Source organism: Puma concolor, chromosome C1 (assembly GCF_028749965.1).
Source record: "Puma concolor isolate L17-30 chromosome C1, mPumCon1.1.hap2, whole genome shotgun sequence".
Lineage (NCBI taxonomy): Eukaryota > Metazoa > Chordata > Mammalia > Carnivora > Felidae > Puma > Puma concolor.
In genome coordinates this window covers 45,752,762-45,773,803 of record NC_141674.1, presented here as the reverse complement: position 1 = coordinate 45,773,803, position 21,042 = coordinate 45,752,762, and the positions used below count along the sequence as shown (strand labels likewise).

The 21,042-nt window shown below is 48.7% G+C and overlaps 1 long non-coding RNA gene across 1 annotated transcript in view; it reads left to right on the top strand.

The window, feature by feature from the left end:
• LOC147578042 (uncharacterized) overlaps window positions 1–20,645 on the top strand; it is an 80,998-nt gene extending 60,353 nt beyond the window's left edge. Inside the window, exon 3 of the long non-coding RNA XR_015254180.1 lies at window positions 20,520–20,645. This is a non-coding gene — a long non-coding RNA (uncharacterized LOC147578042). The remainder of the gene's footprint in view (window positions 1–20,519) is intronic.
• The last annotated feature ends 397 nt before the right edge of the window (window positions 20,646–21,042 follow it).

Genomic DNA, 21,042 nt, shown 5'->3' with positions numbered 1-21,042 from the left:
TTTTCCAGGGTGGCTGCACGAGCTTGCATTCCCACCAACAATGCAGAAGAGATCCTCTTTCTCACATCCTCGCCAACATCTGTTGTTGCCTGAGTTGTTAATGTTATAGGCTAAGGTCATTCTAATGCCTTTGTATCCTAGGCAAGCAAACCAAAATTTAAGCCTTTAAATGCCTCAAGTTTAAGAAATCAAAACCTAAGGATAATCAATCCCAGCCTAATAGGCTTTCCCAAATAAGGCAACCACTGCTTAAGCTATGGCCAATCCAGTAATTCCCTAGCCATACTTCCTTGTCTTCTCTGCGAACGTCTTGCCCCCAGCTCCTCCATGGGAGCACTCCTGCCATGGGAGCACTGCTAATCACTCCCGGTTTGGTCCTGCCTCATTCAAATTGATTTTTACTCAAATAAGCCCATTTTTTTCTTCAAACATTTTTAAAGTTTATTTCTTTATTTTGAGAAAGAGAGAGAGAGAGAGAGAGAGGGAGAGAGAGAGAGAGAGAGAAGAATCCCAAGCAGGCTGTGCACCATCAGTACCCCTCAAAGCTCTTAAAATTTTTACTGTCCCCAGCTTATCTTTTCACACAACCAAATACCGTATCATCATAGACTGAATGCAAAAGAGGATGGGTGTGAAGCCTACTTAATTAAAAAAAAAAAAAAAAAAAAGAGGAGGGGCCCCTGGGTGGCTCAGTCCATTAAGCATCTGACTTTCGCTTTTGGCTCAGGTCATGATCTCATGGTTCGTGGGTTTGACCCCCGCACTGGGCTCTAGAGCCTGCTGGGGATTCTCTGTCTTCTTTTCTTTTTTTAAATTTTTTTGAATGTTTATTTATTTTTTGAGAGAGACAGAGACAGAATGCAAGTGGGTTAGGGGCAGAGAGAGGGAGAGACACAGAATCCGAAGCGGGCTCCAGGCTCTGGGCTGTCAGCACCAGAGCCCTATGCGGGGCTCGAACTCACTTGCTGTGAGATCATGACCTGAGCCAAAGTTGGACACTCAATCGAATGAGCCACCCAGGTGCCCCAATTCTCTCTCTTCTTCCTTTCTTTCCTTTTCTCTCTGCCCTTCCCCAACTTGCCCGTGCGTTTGCACTCTCTTTTTCTCAAAATGAATAAACTTAAAAAAAAAAGAGGCTACAGAAATCCACCTGTATGGTAATAAATCAGACATTAAAGGGATTTGTAAACTTGTGAAACAATGCCATTCTTCTCACTAATTTTCATATAGATTTTTTTCACTTAACGTGTTATTTAGATTAATGTGTAGTGGGTTTGGTATTATTGTAAAGAAATTAATAAATGTTTTTAAAAGCATAGAGCAAGTGCTACAAGTATGATATTAATAGTCACTATACCACAGCATATAGTGTTGCTGTCGGTTCTCCCCCCGGACTGTGAGGCCCCCAGAGCAGGGCCTGTCTCTGATTCATCCTGTGTCTTAGTGCCGAGCTTCGTATCCGTTAGGGGGGCATCAAGTTTGGAGAGTGAATGAATGAGAAGCTGAAGGAAGACAGGGCAGATCCCAGCTGGATTCCTGATGGATAGCTAGACTCATGAACCTGGAAGCTCAAGTCCAAAATGCTAAGAGTGGGACGTGAACGGGACCTGGATGAAGATGGGAGCATGGAGGGGCCGGAGAGGAGGGTCCCCGTGTCTGCAGTCGGTCTGGTGGGATAGCCTTCCGTGAGCTGTGTCCAGTGCTGGCCAGTGGATACGGCAGGCTGTCTATAGACACAGGATGGAGACCGGCCCCACCTGCTGCTGGGGCTGGGTAACACAGCCTGCCTGATTCCACCTGGGTTGCCAACCTACGGGGCTCCGTGTGTGCCACCGTGCGGGCTTGGGGAGATCAGAGCTGAAAAAATTAAGCCTGGAGCATTAAATACGAGTCTTTCCTAAGTTTCCAAACTACGTTTTACATAATTAGGTGCGTGTTTGACCATCTTGTCTTTGTGAATTGTTATTCCGAGGTATTTTTGGACATCCGGGAAGGAAGGGAAAAATGTCATCAATGTCTACTTGGTGCCAGGCGCTTTATTTATGTTTCCTCATTTAATCCTTGCAAATGCCTCATGAGGAAGGTGCTAGGATTGACTTTTTGGATATGAGGAAACCGAGGTTCAGGGAGTGTCAGTAATGTCTTTGTGGTCATGGTGCTGATCAGTGGCCTAGCTGGGACTTGAATCTGAGTCTGTGTGAGTATGAAGTCCACACCCTTGAAAAAACCCAAATTCATTGATTCATTCATTCATTCATTCATTCATTCATTCATTCTTTCACTCATTCTATCTATCATCTATCTATCTATCTATCTATCTATCTATCTATTTTTGCCACTAATATATATTTACTGCCTAAAAATGAGAAAATACTGAAACAAGTGAAAAATAAAAATTACCCATGAATTCTATCATCCAAAAATAAAAATTATTGTCACGTTGGTATGTCTTTTCAGACTTCTCCCCCATGTATATTTGTAACGTGTTTTTCTTTTTTTTTTAAAAATTTTTTTTTTCAACGTTTTATTTATTTTTGGGACAGAGAGAGACAGAGCATGAATGGGGAAGGGGCAGAGAGAGAGGGAGACACAGAATCGGAAACAGGCTCCAGGCTCTGAGCCATCAGCCCAGAGCCTGACGCGGGGCTTGAACTCACGGACCGCGAGATCGTGACCTGGCTGAAGTCGGACGCTTAACCGACTGCGCCACCCAGGCGCCCCAATGTAACGTGTTTTTCTGCTTAACAATATATATTATAAACATCTTTCTGCATCTATAAATACGTTTCTGTGTAATTTATTTATTTATTTAAAAAAATTTTTTTTTCAACGTTTTTTTATTTATTTTGGGACAGAGAGAGAGCATGAACGGGGGAGGGGCAGAGAGAGAGGGAGACACAGAATGGGAAACAGGCTCCAGGCTCCGAGCCATCAGCCCAGAGCCCGACGCGGGGCTCGAACTCACGGACCGCGAGATCGTGACCTGGCTGAAGTCGGACGCTTAACCGACTGCGCCACCCAGGCGCCCCATGTTTCTGTGTAATTTAAAAAGGGCTGCCTCGTAGTTTGTTCTATGAATGTGCCATTCATTTAACCAATCCTCTGTTAAATATTTAGTTTGATGTAATTTGTCGCTAGTGTTAAAAAATGCTGCAGTGAGCCTCTTTGCAGTTCAATCTGTGTGTACATCTTTGCTTCCTTAGGCTAGAATCCTAAAAATGCAGTTGATGATTTAAAGTACATTTCAGTTTTTTTGTTTAATTTTTTTTTTAATGTTTATTTATTTTTGAGACAGAGAGAGACAGAGCATGAACGGGGGAGGGTCAGAGAGAGAGGGAGACACAGACTCTGAAACAGGCTCCAGGCTCTGAGCGGTCAGCACAGAGCCCGACGCGGGGCTCGAACTCACGGACCGCGAGATCATGACCTGAGCCAAAGCTGGACACTTAACTGACTGAGCCACCCAGGTGCCCCAAGCATACGACTCTTTTTTTTTTTTTTAATTTTTTTTTTTAACGTTTATTTATTTTTGAGACAGAGAGAGACAGAGCATGAACGGGGGAGGGTCAGAGAGAGAGGGAGACACAGAATCTGAAACAGGCTCCAGGCTCTGAGCTGTCAGCACAGAGCCCGATGCGGGGCTCGAACTCACAGACTGCGAGATCATGACCTGAACCAAAATCGGATGCTTAACCTACTGAGCCACCCAGGCGCCCCTAGTACATTTCAGTTTTAAAGACATTTCTGTATACCGTATTGTCAAGTTATCCCCCCGGAAAGCTGTAAAAATTTTTAATTGCTGCTAGCACTGGGTGAACATTCCTGCTTCCCTGTTCCCTCAAAAGTGGTATCAAAGGATGCCTGCCAGTTGGATAACCAAACACAAAATATCTATTGTAGTAAATCTGTGTTCTTCCAGTGCCACCTTCTTGTTTTTTTCCATCCAGTTTGAGTAGTGCTGTATACTAGGAAATGAACATTTTTAATATGTTAATTATCCGAGGAGACACATTTCTATTTCCTGTATGAGCTGGGTGGGGGTGGCGGTGGCCAGGGAGCCACATGGGAGGGAAGGCGTGGCTCTGACTTCGGTTAGGTAGTGGGACAGGTTGCACGGAGAGGGATTGGGTACTGGTAATCATTCTCACCAACTGGTAATCATTCTCACCAACGGGGTGTTGGCTGTTAGTGAGAGTCTGGCCCAACTGCACAGGGGAAGGGTGAGTCTCGTCAAGGTGTGCTTGCTCCCCAGGGACTGTGGTGGGCAGTCCAGACTGAGAACAGGTGCCTAGAAATCCACCAGGGTGAGTGGGGTGTATGGGGAGAGGGGTGGACAGGCATCCTGATAGGGAACAGATAATAGGGAAAACAGCCGTGCACTCTTGTGGATGGCAGCTTTAGGAAGACTGGGGAGAAGTGGAATTTCACATGTAGGAAAGAACGCTCTCTTTGGCAGCTACATTTCCTACCCACTGATCCCCAATGGCTTGGCCACCAAAGGGTCTTACACTTTGTCAATCGTGCGGTGAATTCTCCACAACCATGCTGGCTTTCAGACGTAGACATCTACTTTGTGAGGTCTCTGGCAGTGTATCTTTGACTCAAGAGGAGACTGTTAATGAGGTTGAAGGGTCTCAGAAGCCCAATTGTTCATGTAACTTGCTAATTCAAGGTTACAGGAATGGAATGTTCCCACCGGCATAATAAGCTCACGCTTTCCCTGAAAGCAGACCTACCGGTAAAACTAACCCCTAGGTGCAAGGTTGTGTGGCAAGCATGAAATAGAAACAAGGAGAATTAGGTCCCTCTAACATCTTTATGAGACCCATCAGTTATTGACCACACAGTAGGGGCAGTCTGCCAGTGGGGCTGTAAATGCTGGAAATTGTTCGGCTGAATCTTCTCCATAGGCGGTGTCCTTTGGTTTGACTTTGTAACCTTCTCTTTTTTTCAGTTGAAACGGTCGGCCAGCTCCCTTGCAGTGTGACCTGCCTTCCTTTAGAAGTCATCGGGGTTTTCAGCCTCTCCTGCCTGGGAGCCCATCTAGGTCTTTCAGATGACTTTGCATATTTCTGTTCTCATCCACTGATGTGAAGGGTCAAATCTGAGTGCAGTCGTTCATTTACCTCCAAGTTGTCCCACGTTGTGCTCACCTCTAAAGGCCTTGGGGTTGGCTGCAGGACGGGGTCTGGCGAGAGCAAAGGCCCAATCCTGAAAAGAACCTGGGGGCTGGCGGGATGCCTCAGCAGAGGGTAGGCACAGGGACAGGTGGGGACCGAGGCTCTGACAGTGGTCTGCAGAAGCACCACGAGCACCTTCACTGAAATCGGGGCCACCCTCTGCGTGAGCTCAGCAGGCTGACCTGCTTGAACCGCCAGACCCCGACTGCCCATATCTGGGCTCCTCAGTGTCCCTAATTAGTGAACCTGGAGGCCTAGCGGGAGAGGGCAATTGGCCCTAACTGCAGGGATGAGAGGGCGTTTGAGGCAGGGGCCTCACACAAAGTGAGGACGGAAACCAGTCACTGGCCCAGCAGTGTCTACGCTTAAGTAGGTGTGGAGTGGGGAACTGCCCCGTCCTGTGCCTTGTTGCAAAATGCACGAAGGCAGCCTACTTACACAGAGACACTCAGACCTGGGAGATAAAGTACACTTCGAGTCAAGAGTGGCAAAGCGAGGGGAAAGGTGAGACAGGAGGAGGAGGCTGTGGGCAGGTGAGGTAAGTGCAGACAGCACCCCTGCTCACAAGCCCATCCTGTTGCTGCCAGAGAGCCACTCACCCTGGCCAGTGTTGCTGGCAGTTGAGGGTACAAAGGGCCCAGCAAACCCATTCTTCAGAGCCCAGCCCCTGTGTCTCACCTGGCCGAAGAAGTTCTACCAAACCTAAAGGGACACAAGGCACATATTTTGAGATGTAAACATAACTTCTCTGAAAGACTCCAGTTGGCTGAAAGCAGAGACTCTGTGTGTGTCTTATTTGCTCTGGAAGGACGAGCCTCGGGAGACAGGATTTGGTCATTAGAGCTGAGTTCCATCCCGGTTCTGCAGCATCACCTATGTGACCTTAGAAAGCACTTTAACTTCTCTGAGCTTCAAGAAGCTGCCGAGAGGATTTAAGGGGGAAGGTTTTTTTTGTTTCGGTTTGTTTTTTTAATATAATTTTTTGTCAAGTTAGCTAACATACCAGCGTATACAGTGTGCTCTTGGTTTGGGGGGTAGATTCCCGTGATCCACTGCTCACCCACAACACCCAGTGCTCCTCCCAAAGGGGGGAAGGAGTTTTGGGCTGGTTTTCGTGGACGGAGAATCTGGCACTCAGTGAAGGCACAACTTGTCGGGGTTCTCTACATGCTCTCTATGCGGCAGGTTCAGATCTAACTGACCTCATGGGCTCTCGGCAAAGGAGGCTCCAGAAAGCTTCAGTGGCTTGTCAGAGACCCCAAAGCTGGATGCAGGGAGCCAAACCTGGACCTTCTGGTTTCACAGTCCTTGCTTTTTCTACTCTACATACGGCCTCTCCCCAGCACCCTCTGTTCAGCTGTCTGTGAGAGAAGTTGCCTTTCACAAAGGGTCCCAAGTTAGCAGAAATGTCATGGGGTCGACAAGACAAGTGCCTGCTTGTCCTTGGGGTGCTTCTGACCTTTGCTTCATGCCACCACTCTGGGCTATTTTGGACCTTGGGGATGTAAAGAGGGTCTGTGATGGGAAGACAGCTGGTATGGCCGCTTCATGCTGCCAAGAGCCATCGAGAGAACCTTTGCATTGGAGCCTGCCGAGTGCACTCACGCATGCTGGCTTTGCTGAACAGCCAAGAATCCCCCACTCTTGGGAGAAAACTTAGAACCTTTCCAGGAGGCATTCTGGAACGAAGGCGAGGGGGAACAGAAGCTAGACGGGGCGCCAGGAGACCTCATTGTTGTGGCACGTGGTAGAGGAAGTGGGCGTCAGACGGCCGGGTGCCGGGGAGGAAGACCAGGGTGGGCTTGGTGTTGAGGTGGCCCCCACAGGGAGTCGAGTTCCTGTGTAAGCGGACATTCACTTACCCTCAGGATCTCTCGGGACTGTCTGGGTGTGTGGGTTCAGACTAGAAAAACATCTCCTTGGCTGCAGGCTCTCAGTGGCTCCTAGCTATTTTCCCCTTCTCCAACCAGGGCAGGCTTCGTGCTCAAGGACTCAGCCTTGCAGACACGGGCTGCGGAGGGAGCCCCAGCCCAGCCCCATAACCCCGCAGCCCTAGGGACTGCTTTCGCAAGGTCCAGGGCCGCTGAGGTTCGGTGGCTGAGAGCACAGTGATGTCGCTTAGTTTCTTCCTTCACAAAAAGAAGAGAAGTTTACATAAACGGGATTAGGTCCCAATCAGGAAGACGTTGTCCATGCTATTAATTAGTGAAATGATACAGTTACTGTTTATGGAGTGTCCACTATGTGTCAGGGTGACCCTGGGTGAGAGGAGCACAAAAACGAGGAAGGTAGAGGCCGTGCCTTAAAGAGTCCTGTGATGGGGACAGGTATCTACACAGGTGAGTAGGCAAGCTGTGGTCCTGCAGGGCCTTGTGGGCAGACCGAGGACGCATGGAGCTTCACCAGTGCTGGTGAAACAACTCACGGGTTCTTAGCGGACAAGGGGCAGGCTCTCCGGCTACTTGGGGGTGAATTGGAGTGGAACAAGCCTGAAAGCAGGTAGACCCCCAGATTTCAGAAACATTCAGGAATTTAAGAAAGACATGCAGTTACAGGCAGCCTAATCCTGGAAGTATTAACTGACATCCAACTTTAATGAGAACCTATATTGATTTTTCACTTGACACTTTATGAACTGTATTTACAGCTCTTTTGAGCCTCCTGAAACTCCCTTTCGGCATCCCTGAGGTTTCCCCAGTTGTCCGCTCGTATGAGGTTCAGACTCAATTCCTGAGAGGTTCACGGTGCCTTTCTTTCCAAGTGGGATGGCTGGGATTTCCCCCTCATGAAGAGCATGAGGGCACCTTTCTGTTCCTTCCAGATTTCACTGGGTTTCCTCTTAAGGCTGCTTACTCTTTTCTGGTTCCTGAGTTTGGGTGGCCTTTTGGGTATGAAACTCACGAGGGGTGGGGTTGATGAATGTGGGATGCCCCAGGGCACAGCCAAACCAGTAGAAATATTTACCTGAAACAGTTCAGGCTGGGAGGGGAGAACCAGAATGTTGTTAGCTGGGAGGTGATCTCAACATCTGGGGGGAGCAAGTAGAGGGTCAAGTTTATACGGCAAGGTGAAGATATAAATGGAAAGTGGGCCATGCGATTAGAATCTAGGAGCTTCAGGAGCAGCATGGAGTGAGGGTGGAGAAAGAGACAAAGACATATAGTTCAGGACTAGGCACACAAGAAACAAGATTGTGCCCTGTGTGCCCCTTTCTCTGTGGTTCCATGCACGAGGGGTTCAGGCACTGTGGCTCAGCAGAAGCAGGCAGATCAATGAGGCAAAAGATAAGCTTGAATAGGAATACAGGTTCAATAGTGTTTTTAGAAGCGGAAAAAAAAAGTAATCAAAGAAAAATAGGATTCTAGTAAAAAGCAGAAAGCAAAGGATAAGTAGCATTAACACCCATTTGTGTTTATGAACTCTGGCGGCTGAGACTCTGTGTTTCATACATGACATTCAACACCAAACCTCTACTCATATTAGATAGACCTGGCAATGGAAGGAACGGTGAGTACAGGCCTACCATAGTAAGGTCTAGGAACGGAGATGCTGGGGGGAGTTTTGTGAAAATAGGTACGTTCACACCAGCCAGTTTGAAGCTTCTAAAACACTTTGTTTTTTCTTGATGGTGTAGGTGTTTCCAGTTAAGCATGTCAGTGAAAGCAGATTTACGACTCTTTCCTCCGCCTTTCTCCATTGGTGCGAGGGTGGGTTTCTAGTTAGGGATTGCTCATTTTGGGATGTTTTTAACTTAGATCGGGGAGGATAGTGGTCGCGGCTGCCTTGACCGCTCTCCTTGCCTCTTGCTATCGTCCAAGCTGACGGGGACCGTTCTGTGGCCCTCTGAAAGGGGGCTCCATGACCCGAGGGACACTGTGAAGATATTCCCTGTGCAGAGGTAGCTCCGGGGAAGAAATGCAGCCCATGTTCAGCTTGCTAAACCACGTTCTAATTTACATGAAAGCATCATACGTGCCAGCGGTGGCCTTGCCCTGATGTCATGTGTGATACTCTTCAGCCAATCACATTTGCTATTCATAGCGGTCGGGTGAATCAGAGGGATGCGGATTATTATGTTGCCCAACTTCAGGTGACTTCCTTGGGCTGTTCACTCTGTTCGCCAGAGCTGGAAGTTGAACCCACTGAGGTTTAATCACAAATCCAGTGCTCTTTGCATGGTGCCGGCTGCCGGCACCTGCCCCTCACCACGCTCCCATCATGGGAATTCCCAGCAAGCAGGGACTCAGAGGCGCTGCCAGGACAGGGATCCTAGTTCAGCAGCACACGGCCTGGTGGAAGTGCACGCTTCTCGAAAACACAGCAGCAGGCTGGTGCCCGTGCCCGCGTGGGAAGTGCTCGCTGAACATCTGACCCCGTCTGCCTCAAATTCTTCTCAACCCTTTTTAGCAACTTTTAGGCTTTTCCCTTGCAGGGTGGGGTAAAGAGAGGCAAGGGTGGGGGTGGTGGTGGGGGGGCAGGGGGAGGAACTGGGTGGGTTTGCAAAACATTAATGAATATAATCTGTGCCTTTTCCCTGACCCAGCTTGGCCAGCTGTACTGGTCTGAAATTCCACATTCCATTGTCCTTCTAAGAAAACAGAATTGGCTCTGTTCAGCCCTCGGAATTGTCTGTGTAGACTTGTTTGAGAGAATTTGCAAACCAGATGGATTTACTGTTTACTGTCTCTTCTAGTCCCAGGGAAAAACAGTATTTCCAAAGACCATCAGCAGCATGTTCTGAAAGGTTTCCCAACCATCATTGTTCATGTTGTGGTCAATACTCCAGCTTAATCCAGTTTTCTCACCTCTCACCTCTCTGTATGCACACGTATCACACCCTAGCCTAGTGGTCAGCTGTTGGGTTTACTACCCAGATCCTTTCTCTGCAAACTAGCCTTCTTTGTCCATCTGTATGGTTCCAGTAATGGGGCTCTGGTAGCCGCTTGTACAACGCCATCCCCATGATTGTCCCGCTCACAGGTGATTAGACTAGAGGCGTGCACCCCACTCAAGCAAGTCTGGGGAACTTTGGGACTGGGACAGTGAGGAAGGTTCTGTCTTTCTTTGGGTTGCTCGCTCTGCATGGCATAACTTAGAAGAAGCTGCCTGCCATGTGGTCTGTCACTAGATGGCAGGTGGGGGTGGGGGGCAGATTCAGAAGCTGGTATAAATAGAAGGAGAAAAATGAAGCAACTTTCAAAGAGAAGCTGAGGATGAAAGCTAGGCATAGAGCTTCCAGACCTGTTAGACTCAATCGCGTTCTGTCCTTTGGGTTCCCTGATATCCATGTGATAAAATGCTCTTTCTCTTTTTTTTTTTCCTCCTCCTCAAATTACCCTCAGTTGGGTTCTATTAACTACAATTAAGAGTCTTTTCTGTTACTGTAGCCAGATTTTTCTCAAAATGTAATCCCGGTACCAACATCAACATCTTTACTGGAGAACATGTTAAAGGGGCAAATTCTCAGGCTGCATCCCAGACCTACTGAATCAGAAAATCTGGAGGGGAGGCCCAGCAATCTGGGTTTTAACAAGCCCTGCAGACATCTCAAGTTTGAGAACCACTGGCCTCGCCGTCTCTAGGCGTGGATGGAAGAGCATGGACCTAGAGGCACAATGGCCCGGATGTGGATCCTGGACCTGTGCGCTAGTGATATGATTGGGTAAGTCACCTCATCTCTTGGAGACTCCGCTTTCTCAGCAGTGAAATGGAGGGTAACGATTGTTTATATTGTACAGCAGCTGTAAGAGAAGCACACACCTCTGGGCATGTGAAAAGCAGTGGTTTCAATCTTGCCTCTGTGGACCCTGTTCTGACGGGAGAAGAGAAGCCGATTCACCCAGGTCGTGCCCCATGGAGACAAAACCTGAGTTTTTTTTTTTTTTTTAAAGAACCCATCGCCCTAACAGAACAGGTTACTGTTTGGAGTTTATACCAAATCTGTGCCCCCAGATCTTAGTATTGGTACTAGACTCCCCTAGGCTATCACTGGATGGTTGGGAATTAAGCCCAATTAATCTGAAACTCATTGTGATTCCCCAGGTTTCACTGACCTATTTTCCTGCTATGTTATGAGAACTATGCAGTCTGGGCCATCCTAGAATAAAACGAGATCAGGAGATCAGCTGGCTTATATTCGAAGAAGGAAAGCGCAGGCTTCCATTCATTAATTTATTCCTTTACTTATGCATCCACTTACTCATTCACCAATTCATTCACTGACTCATTCATTCATTCGTTCATTCATTCATTCATCCACCTGACACTCACTGAGCTACTTCTCTGTCGAGACACCATGCTAGATACTAGAGACTTACGGATAAGGCCATTGTGTCCCCCTACCCCCAACTACTAATTGTTGACAGATGACAGTATGAGCAAAGACCCAGAGGCGGGAAATGGTCGTGGCATGAGGAGATCAGAGTCAGGAGACAGGTCTTGCTGAAGCAAAGACTGAGTGTTAGGAAGTTATTGAGGCACGAGAATCAGAGACGGTTAGAGAACAGGAGTCAACATCTGCTTCGGTTTCCACAGCACACAGTCCTGTAATTAACAGTGGTGACTGTTTCGCAAGGACCTCCCGGTTCTTTGGGCCGCATTTGAGCCGATCCCGGATGGATGACCCTACAGTCGGTAGCTTCATCTGCCAAATACTGCTCATGCTGTTCATACCCCACGAGGAGTGGGCTGGTTAGCTCTCATTAAAAAGGAATCCTTCTGCCTGCTACTGCTTGACAGCTGAATCCGTCCAACCCCAAGTGAACTCTTTCTGGTATCCAGAAAGTCTGGCTATTGTCTGGACGAATCTCCACCCAGTTCTTGGCTTTCATATGACTGGAACCTCCAGTTATATGCAAAATGGGGCAAAAACATCCAATGTCTCCCCAGGCAGCTCTGCAGGAAATACATCCAATTGGATGCTTCCTCAGACATATCCTTTAGGGAAGTCTGAGACTAGGAGTTCAGATGCAGAAGAGGTGTGGCTGGTCTGGGAGGGAAGATGGCTACCCAGTGGTTGAGTGTGAAACACTGCCTCCTGTTTTACAGGTGGTTTTTCTCTTTGTGTCAAGTAAAGAACGGCCTAATGACAGTAAAATTATACCCTTCTTATTCCCAGACTTTAAAGAAAAGAACAGAAATAATGACTAGCTTGTCACATGGGGTTGATAACATCCTTGACCTCATTTGACCCTCGCCACTACCCTAGTGGAGGTTACGAGCATTTTATTCCCACTTACCGGATGACGAGATGAGGTCCATTCCACGCAAGTGTCTGAGCCTCTTTTTAATCCCAATTTCTTGACTGTAGATTTTATGCTCATTCTACTGTACCAGGCTGTTCTCAAGTAAAACCTTTGTTGCCAGTACTTAGGATTACAAGGAACTTCCTGCGGGGGGGGGGGGGGGGCTCTCAGAAATATGGAAACAAGATTATCCTTTGAGAGTTTAAGTTTAAGACAGGCACAAGAGGATTAGTGAGGAGACAGGATGGCTCCCAGGATTCTGAGAGTCAACTGATCTTAATCCAGCCATAGATCTCAAATATATTTGAAGAAGGAAGGAAAACAGAGTCAGAGAGGGAAATTTTGGCACTCTGTCCATGCTGTGTGCTAGGAATCACATAAGACTATCTTAATTGGGTGCTATTAGATAGTGTAGTCATGTAACTCCTCCTGCGCTGATCCCTAGGTCACCCTGTGATCGTCAGCGTGTCTAATGTGACATCCCAAGCCGTGTGGCCCAGAAGGTAGAGAATGTACTAGTTGTGTTGATGTGTGGATTCTACTTCCATGTTATGGTACCTTCCTGCGTTCACTGTCCAATAACACACGAGCGATCTGGTTTCCAGATTAGCCCTTGGTGTGCAGGAGAGAAAGATCAGCTCTTGGGGGCTGACAACACAGTGTTTCTTAGCCTTTGCAGCTATAGGATAAATCCACAACTTGGGCAAATTCGGTAAGGGAGTGAATAAAATGCTCGCCTGGAAGACATCTGGGAAGACTTAACCGTGTACTGCCTTCCCTTGACAATGTGTCTTCTTTGCTTCGCGGATGCAAACCTGAGTTAGGCCTGTGACCATTCCCATAGGCTTGGCCTTGTTCTTACTAGAAGCCAGTAGCGCTCGCACATCCAGGCCTAATGTCAATTCCTGCCCAGATCACTGGCTGATCACCTGGTGAATTCACGATAACTTCCTAGGAACTCTGAGGAAGGCAGGATGAGTGAGACAAGGTCTCTCCAATTCAAGTGCCGAATCTTGCAGTAGAGACAGGTTTGTGCCTAGGTAACTTTAATCATTTCGGTGGTTTTCTGTATTCCCTGAATTCACCAGCCATCTACAAAACATTATGCTATGTGGTTTCATTTGCTTCTCACAAGTAGCCCATGAACAGATGCACACATAGAGTCTCAAGAAGTGAAGGGGTCACAGAGCTAGTACACGACCAAACATAGCTTCGACGCCCAAGACATCAGCTGTGGGCAAAGGGTGTCACTGGCATTAGATAGGAGGGTAGAGCAGGGGACCGAAATTGCTCTTCTGGTAATTTCCACTCACCACTCTCGTTCTCTTTTGGGAGCTGATCAGAATTGTCCCTAGGCAATTTGTATGCCTTCATTGGTATACAAGAGATCTGGCCAATCACATGGATCCCAATCTGGAGTTCTCGTCTAAAATGAATTAACAAAGAGAGTCTAGGAACCATTTACAATAACAAAATATTATAATGGAAGTTATATCTTTATCTTAGATGATGCAGCACGCACTGATGAAGCTGTTTTGGCTGTCCCACTTCTTTTGAGAGTTTCATTCTAGGGAGGGAAGCATATCTGTGAAACTTTTTTTTTTTTTTTTTTTTAAAGTGAACTCTATGCCCAGCGTGGGGTTGGCACACTCATGACTCCAAGATCAAGAGTCACATGCTCTACCGGCTGAGCCAGCCAAGCACCCCCTGCCATAGCTAAATAAGCATTTTAAAACATTTTCTTTCAAACTTATAACAATAATACATTCTCACTGCAAACAATTCAAATAGCAGAGAGTATTTATTTTTTAGCTGCTGGAGAGCCATAGAAGGATTTTTACGCTGGGGCCTATATGCAGGAGGACTGGCATTCGGAAAGATCCTCCTGGCTGCAGAGTGGAGGTTGGCTCATAGCTGGTCCTGGCTGGAGGCAGGAAGCCTGGGATACCAGCAAGGAGGCCACAGTGTGATTTCAGCCGGAGATGGCAGCGGGGCTGAGCCAGGCAGAGGCCGCTGAGGTGGATTTCAGAGATCATTGGGCGGAAAAGTGTCTGTTGGGTGACTGAAGAAGAAGGAAAATAAAACAACTTTGACTTCAGAAAGTGGCCTTGCTAGACAAGCCTTTTCACAAGCTCTTCTCCTGGAAAGGGCCTTGAAGGCACAGCTAACCAAACAACCATCCCTCCCGGGCAAGGGCTCCCCACGAGGTGAATGGTTTGCCGTATTTCCGATTCCAGGAACTGGCTGGAATAACACTTATGCAATGGGAACACACGAGGCCCACCTCCAGGAGCCTGGCTGGGGCAGAACTTGGCAAGGCTGGAATCCTCCGTGCAGTGGAAAGTCCTCCTGATCTGCTACAAAAGAGTGTCCCTTGGATGTGTGACTTTGAGGGGACGTCAGAGCTAGCCGCGTGGATGGCTGCGTGGGCCCGGAGCCGCTGGCAAGGAGGAGCTCAGGGTGTGCGTCAGACCCAACAGGACAGTGCACAGGCGGGAAACTCTGCTGCCTCTCCCGTGCCGTGGATGGAGTGAGCGCTCAGGAGCCACCATAGCTCCTGACATATAGTCAGTCCTGACACATAGTGCCGTGTCACTTCAGCACCGTGTGACCCCGGGCAAGTCACTTAACCTCTTTGATCCTCAGTGTCCTTGTGTGTGAAATGGGATCCGTGTAGCAGCCATCTCCTGGGCTGTTGCAAAAATAGGAAACGTGAGGGAACACCGCTAATACTGTGCCCAGCCCCTTGGGGAAAGTCAGTACTTGGTGGTTACTGGTTGAAAGATCATGACTCTCAGGGCGCCCGAGTGGCTTAGTCCGTTGAGCCTCCGACTTTGGCTCAGGTCATGATCTCACGGTCTGTGAGTTCGAGCCCTGTGTCGGGCTCTGTGCTGACAGCTCAGAGCCTGGCACCTGCTTCAGATTCTGTGTCTCCTTCTCTCTCTGCCCCTCCCCTACTCATGCTCTGTCTCTCTCTCTCTCTCAAAAATAAATAAACAAAAAAATTATAAGAAAGATCATGACTCTCTAACAAATACAGCTCTCAGGAGATTGAGGGGCCGGGGGGCAGGGGAGACAGAAGGCCATCTGTCAAATCAAAGAATAAGTAAGAATAAACTTGCAACAATAAGGGCAGGCTCAGTGTATGCGTGTGAGGTGGGTAGGCTCCTGAATAGTTGTCTGCAGTCCAAATGTATGCAAATCAAATCATTCTCAAAGCCTCAAGGCAGTTGCTTACATCCAGATATCCCAGAGGGGGATCTTTCTGTAAAGTTGCTACTGCTGATTATTATAATATGGTGCTACTGTCTCACCTGGAGCTCTTAGAGGAAAGGGACAACTGGTGCAGCTTTAGCATCTCGTCGCTACACTTTATTCTTTGTTAAACCAAACTGATGCAGTCCTTTTTGGTGTCGTGTTCCCTGAGCAATCCAGAATTGTAGGTGAAGGCTGGAGTCCGGTGGGGCGGGGCCACCTGTGTTTCAGGGGAGGCGGCTGGAGGGCAGTGGGATCACGTGGGTTGCCTAAATTCACTCAGCGGGGAAGCAGGAGGGTCAGAATCCAGACCCGTGTCTTCTCTCAGTCCTGTGATTATCTCTCTCAGCTGTTGGCTCTTTCCGGGGAGGCGATGAGCCCTCCTTCTTCTCCTGCACACACGTAAAAGGCATGACGTGGACAAGCTTGGGGGTGGGGGTGGGATTTCAGCACGGAGCATGGATGTTTTATGTCTGGGTGCAAGCATGTAGGATAAATACTCATGGGGAGACTCCCTTCCCTCGCTCTCCACCCTGGCTGGGTATGTGGGAGGGAATTCTGGGTCACTGCCACCCCCGCCAACACATTCAGAATGTTAATAACATGTTCTTCGGGGAACGGCCCCAAAATTCTCACACCCAACTCAACACCAAGTTCTTGGTCTTAGAGGGTTCTAGCATGATTAGCCAGAAAATTCTTCCCAGCTTTCCTCCTAGGCCTCTCCCAGCCTGGTCACCTCTCTATGAGTGACCTACAGTGCTGGCTAGGAGCACCTGGGGAACCTGAATTCGGCTGTACCTGCTCCGATGAGAAGCGGGATGCGCTTTTACCCATCAAAGTAGCGCCCGGTGTTCATGGCCGTCAAGGATGCGCTGTTCTCAGATTTTTGTGACAAGTGACTAGGGAGTTCCCTCATACTCCTTCCTGTGTGCACTCCTCACTCAAACCCCGCATGCTAGGTACCAGATGGCCCCAAGAAGGGTACTCTTGCCAAGCCACATGCCTTTGGTCTTGCTCTTTGCTCACTTGCCTGTCGGGTGATAAGGAAATCAGGAAAATTATGCAGCCCGCAGCCAGGCTTATATTTGAGTATTCCCTGGGCCCTCAGAGGAGGAGTACCCCGAGAATGTGACCTATGTCTGGGTTTGCAGACTTCTTTCACCCACCCGGTATCTTAGGGGGAGGGAGGTTACCTGCACTTACACCTGAGAAAACTAGGGTCTTGCAGCCTCTGCCCCTGCCTGCCCTCAGGCATCGCTAGGTACTTCTCCAAGCCCCACGTGGTAGGCACAGCTAAGTTCTCCCTATGCTGACGCCCTTTCTGTTCCTCCAGCGCTTCCAAGTCATTCCTGCCTCAAGGCCTTGGCACCCACTCTTCCCTCCTTCTGAAGTGTGCCTCCCCATCTGTTTAGCTCCGTGCCCTCACCCAGGTCCCAGCTCTGATGCCACCTTCTCCAGGAGCCTTCTGCCCCCGCCCCCCGGCCAACCACAGAGCCCCGCTTCCCTGAGACAAGAGCACCAGAATTCACAGCTAACCGTCCTTCTCCCGAGGGCAGTGGGAGGACTTCTTTGCAGCCCTTCTTAGTGTTGGGATCACTGCCATCTCCAGCACCTCTGTCTCAGCCCTGCCAGAACCAGAAGGAAGGGGTGGGGGGCACTCAGCCAACAGGAGACCCTTGTCCCAGTGCCCCACTCCCCACACTGTCTTCAGATGGGTGGTCACCACTTCTTCAGCATTTCCTGCCCCGGTGTGTCCTCTGACCGATGTAAATCTCACTGAGCTCTGTCTAATCTTTCAAAAACCCATAAGGCTCCTGTTCTGATAGATCCACAGTCCGTGGAGGGGAAGACGGAAACCTTATTTCCTCTGTGAGGCTGACTAGGGGCTGAATTACCTGTGATGGAAAATGCCACTGGTTTGCTTTGTCCTTACCCCTGGAGCTTATAGCAAGACAGTCCGTTTTTTTCAGCTCTGGTTCATAGGCTAGTGTGCATGTCTCAGTCATTAAAGGCACCTTTCGGAAACATGCGAAGTGTCTCCTCTGTGGTCTCTCTAAGCCCAGTGATGTCCCCAGCGCTGCTTGAAGGGCAAAGCCTGGTTTGCTTCCCTCTCATGGACAGACATACGTGGTATGTGCTTTTGTCCACAGTGTTTTGGTCCACACTGCTTTCAAGTCCATTGCTTCGGTTTTTAATTTCTGGACTTGCCTTGCCTTTTGACCCTGCTAATCAGATTTACTTATTCTGCCACCCCTGGGCCTCCCTCGCAACCCTGAATTCTGGTCCCTGGTGGTTTAACTGGTGCCTGAACCTCATCGACCCTGGCAGTTTCCCCCAGGGGGCAATCCCACTGGGTTCCTAGGGGCCCCCAAGCTAGAACTGATACTCAGAATCGCCCAGCTGGTGCTCGGTTTGCCCCGTGACTCATTCCATTTATACTCCAGGGCATAGTATATTCCTCCACCTTGAAGGGAACATATTCACCCGACATCTGCTCTCAACACTTCCAGAATGTCCAGCGCTGTCCTGGATGAGCATTCTAAGGAAAGCGACAGGCTTGTCAAAACAGAGGAAGTGGACTTTGGAGTTGGAGAAATTCGAGTTCAAAATAAAGCTGCGTCACCTAGCCACGTGAGCTTGGGTAAATGATTTGGCTCTTTGAGCCTCAGTTGTCTCATCTGTGTACTAGAGATAATTACTACCTTACCTAATGGCGATGAGTGATTTAGAATATTCAGTGGGACAAAGTATTTAAAATACCTGTTCAGGAGATGCCAAATGAGTGGTAGCTACGTGCAAACACAGGCATACCAGCAGACACACTGGTATATTTTGCAAAGAAAAAAGCATGAGCCTCAAGTCCCGAGATATTACCTAATGCTTCCCCTATTTATTTGTCCTGGGCCATCTTTTCCCCACACCCTGCTTACTAGCACGTAACTTGTGCTTATCAGAAGAGGCAGCCAATATGGGATTGTTAATTCATTTGTGAACAGTTTCCTAAAATAGGGTTCCCGTGTGCCGCCTTGTAAGTGTCACTGCGAAAGAGCACGCGTGCCGTGGATGCGTGTGCATGTGTGTGTGTGCTCCTGTGTGTGAGACAACATCAAGCATGGTACGTGCTTCATGCTAGGCAGGGCCCTCTCATGTGTATCCTTTGATTAGCATTTATTTTTAAGCGGGATGAAAATCCCAAAACATAAATTTATCATGTGAACCATTTCTAAGAGCGCAGCTCAGAGGTGTTAAACGTCTTCTTGTGTGACCCATGTCCAGAACTTTTTCACCTTGCAAAACTGAAACTCTCTGCACCCATAAACAACCCACAGTACCCCTCCCCTGCCAGCCCCCGGCAACTTCTGTTCCACTTTCTGTTTCTGTAAATTTGACTACTCTAGTGACCTTATGTAAATAAAAGCACACGGTATTTTTCTTTTTGACTGGCATATGTATTCTCCTACTCAACCCTCACAACCACTTTGGCAGACAGGCCTTATTGTTACTTATGCCTGATGGGTGAGGAAATGAAACGGAAGAGATTCTTTGGTTTCACGTGGATAGTATGTGACACGGGCGGGATTCGAACTCAGGTCTTGTGGCTCCATGTTGAATGTGTAGACACAGGTACATACAGAAAAACGGTCCCGAAAACCAGACACGTGTATGTTTTGCACACATTGAAATCTCTCCCTACATATATTCACCTATTCATAAATGTGTGGCTATATGTGGCATTATCTGAAGGAGGAAAGACGTGTTTGGCTCTGAATCTGTCCTGTGTGGTTGTTGGGACACTGAGAAGTGGGAATATGAAATTGCCCCTGGTGCCCCCGCGGTCTGGAGGCATATTTGGGGAAGCCTGTGCAATGACTGGAAGGGGCTCAGGCTCGAGGAAGGATGGGCTTCAACCCTTACTAGCTGGGGACTCGGGTTTGTCAGGCCTCTTGCAGATGAGAAGACAGGTCAGAGGGTCCAGGGAGATAGTGTGTGTGGAGGGCCCCGCTCTGGCCCATAGCATCCCCCCCCTTCACACCACGGACTGGCTGTCTCTGGAAGCGCCTCTTTGCCTCATCTCTAAGTCCTGGGTTCTAAGGGAGGGTTGTTTTCCCTCCCTCTCCTCTCCCTGACCTTCCCCCCTCTCCCTCCCTCTCTCCCTTAACTGCCCCACCTCTAAAGGCTTGAGCCTTTGGAGGAATTCACTAAGAAACCAAATTCTGTGTTCAGGCTGACTGCTGAACTCCCAGGCCTCGCTGTCAGGGAGATTTCTGGGCCTTTAATGAGGAGAGAATTTGATCCTCAGACTCCTTGTTAAGATAAAGACCTGGCGGGTTTATTAACTCTGTCCAGCTGGGGTACAGGCTCACAGAGAAATAATTAAACACTCCCTGCCTAAGAATGGTCAGGGTCTTGGGGAAAACCTGGCCTGGACCTTGCGAGAAAGGGGAGAAGGGTGATTGGTTACCCCTGGGGCAGGAATCATTTCTTCAGAGCCTAAAGCTTGAGAAGAGAAGAGCGTGTCTTTCTCCCTGAAAGGACTCGCTTCCTATTCCCCTCCATTGTAGACCGACAGAGTTCATTTATTCGTTCGGCAGATATTTATTGAATACCCGCTGTATGCCAGACACTGTGCTGAGTTTGGGGTGAGGGTGGAGGCACTCCGAGGACAGCCAGCTCATTAATACCATTTTATATAGAAAGAGACTGAGCGCAGAAAGAAGTAACCTGTCTACGATGACGGGATCAGTCAGGACTTGGTCCTGTCCTCACTGATGTGAAATACCTCCTCTTGCATGCCAAGCAGCTCTGACCGCCCCCCCCCCCCCCCCCGCCTCTCTCCTAGGATTTGACCTTCTTTGGGGTCAGCATTCGAGGATGCAGCCGCTGGATTGTCAGCCCTCTGTAGGTGGAACCATGCCCACCACCTCTCAGCGGACCCTGAAGCCGAATCTCAGTGCTCTGTTTACTGCAGGTGAGTGATCTCTTAACATAGATGGAATTCAATGAATAAGGTAGGGTAAAGGAAGAATATGCAAGGGGAAGGATGTAAATGGTCTTAGAAGGAGGAATGGTGTTCAAGAAAGAGAGAAAAGATTAGGAAAGAGGGAGAGAGAGAGAGTGTCTGTATGTGGTATGCATGCGGGCACACTCACGTGGCTAGGGGAGTGTGTGTGTGTGTGTGTGTGTGTGTGTGTGTGTGTGTGTGTGTGTATGGGCCATTTCAGACGCCATAACCTAAGGGGTCCTTAATGAAACATGGCCTGTTTGCAGAATGGTGATACGAAAGACCTGAACTGGAAGGTATGTTCATGAGGCAGGCACGCAGGGAGGCAGGCGGAAGGACACGGGCGCGGGGGTTGGTGTCG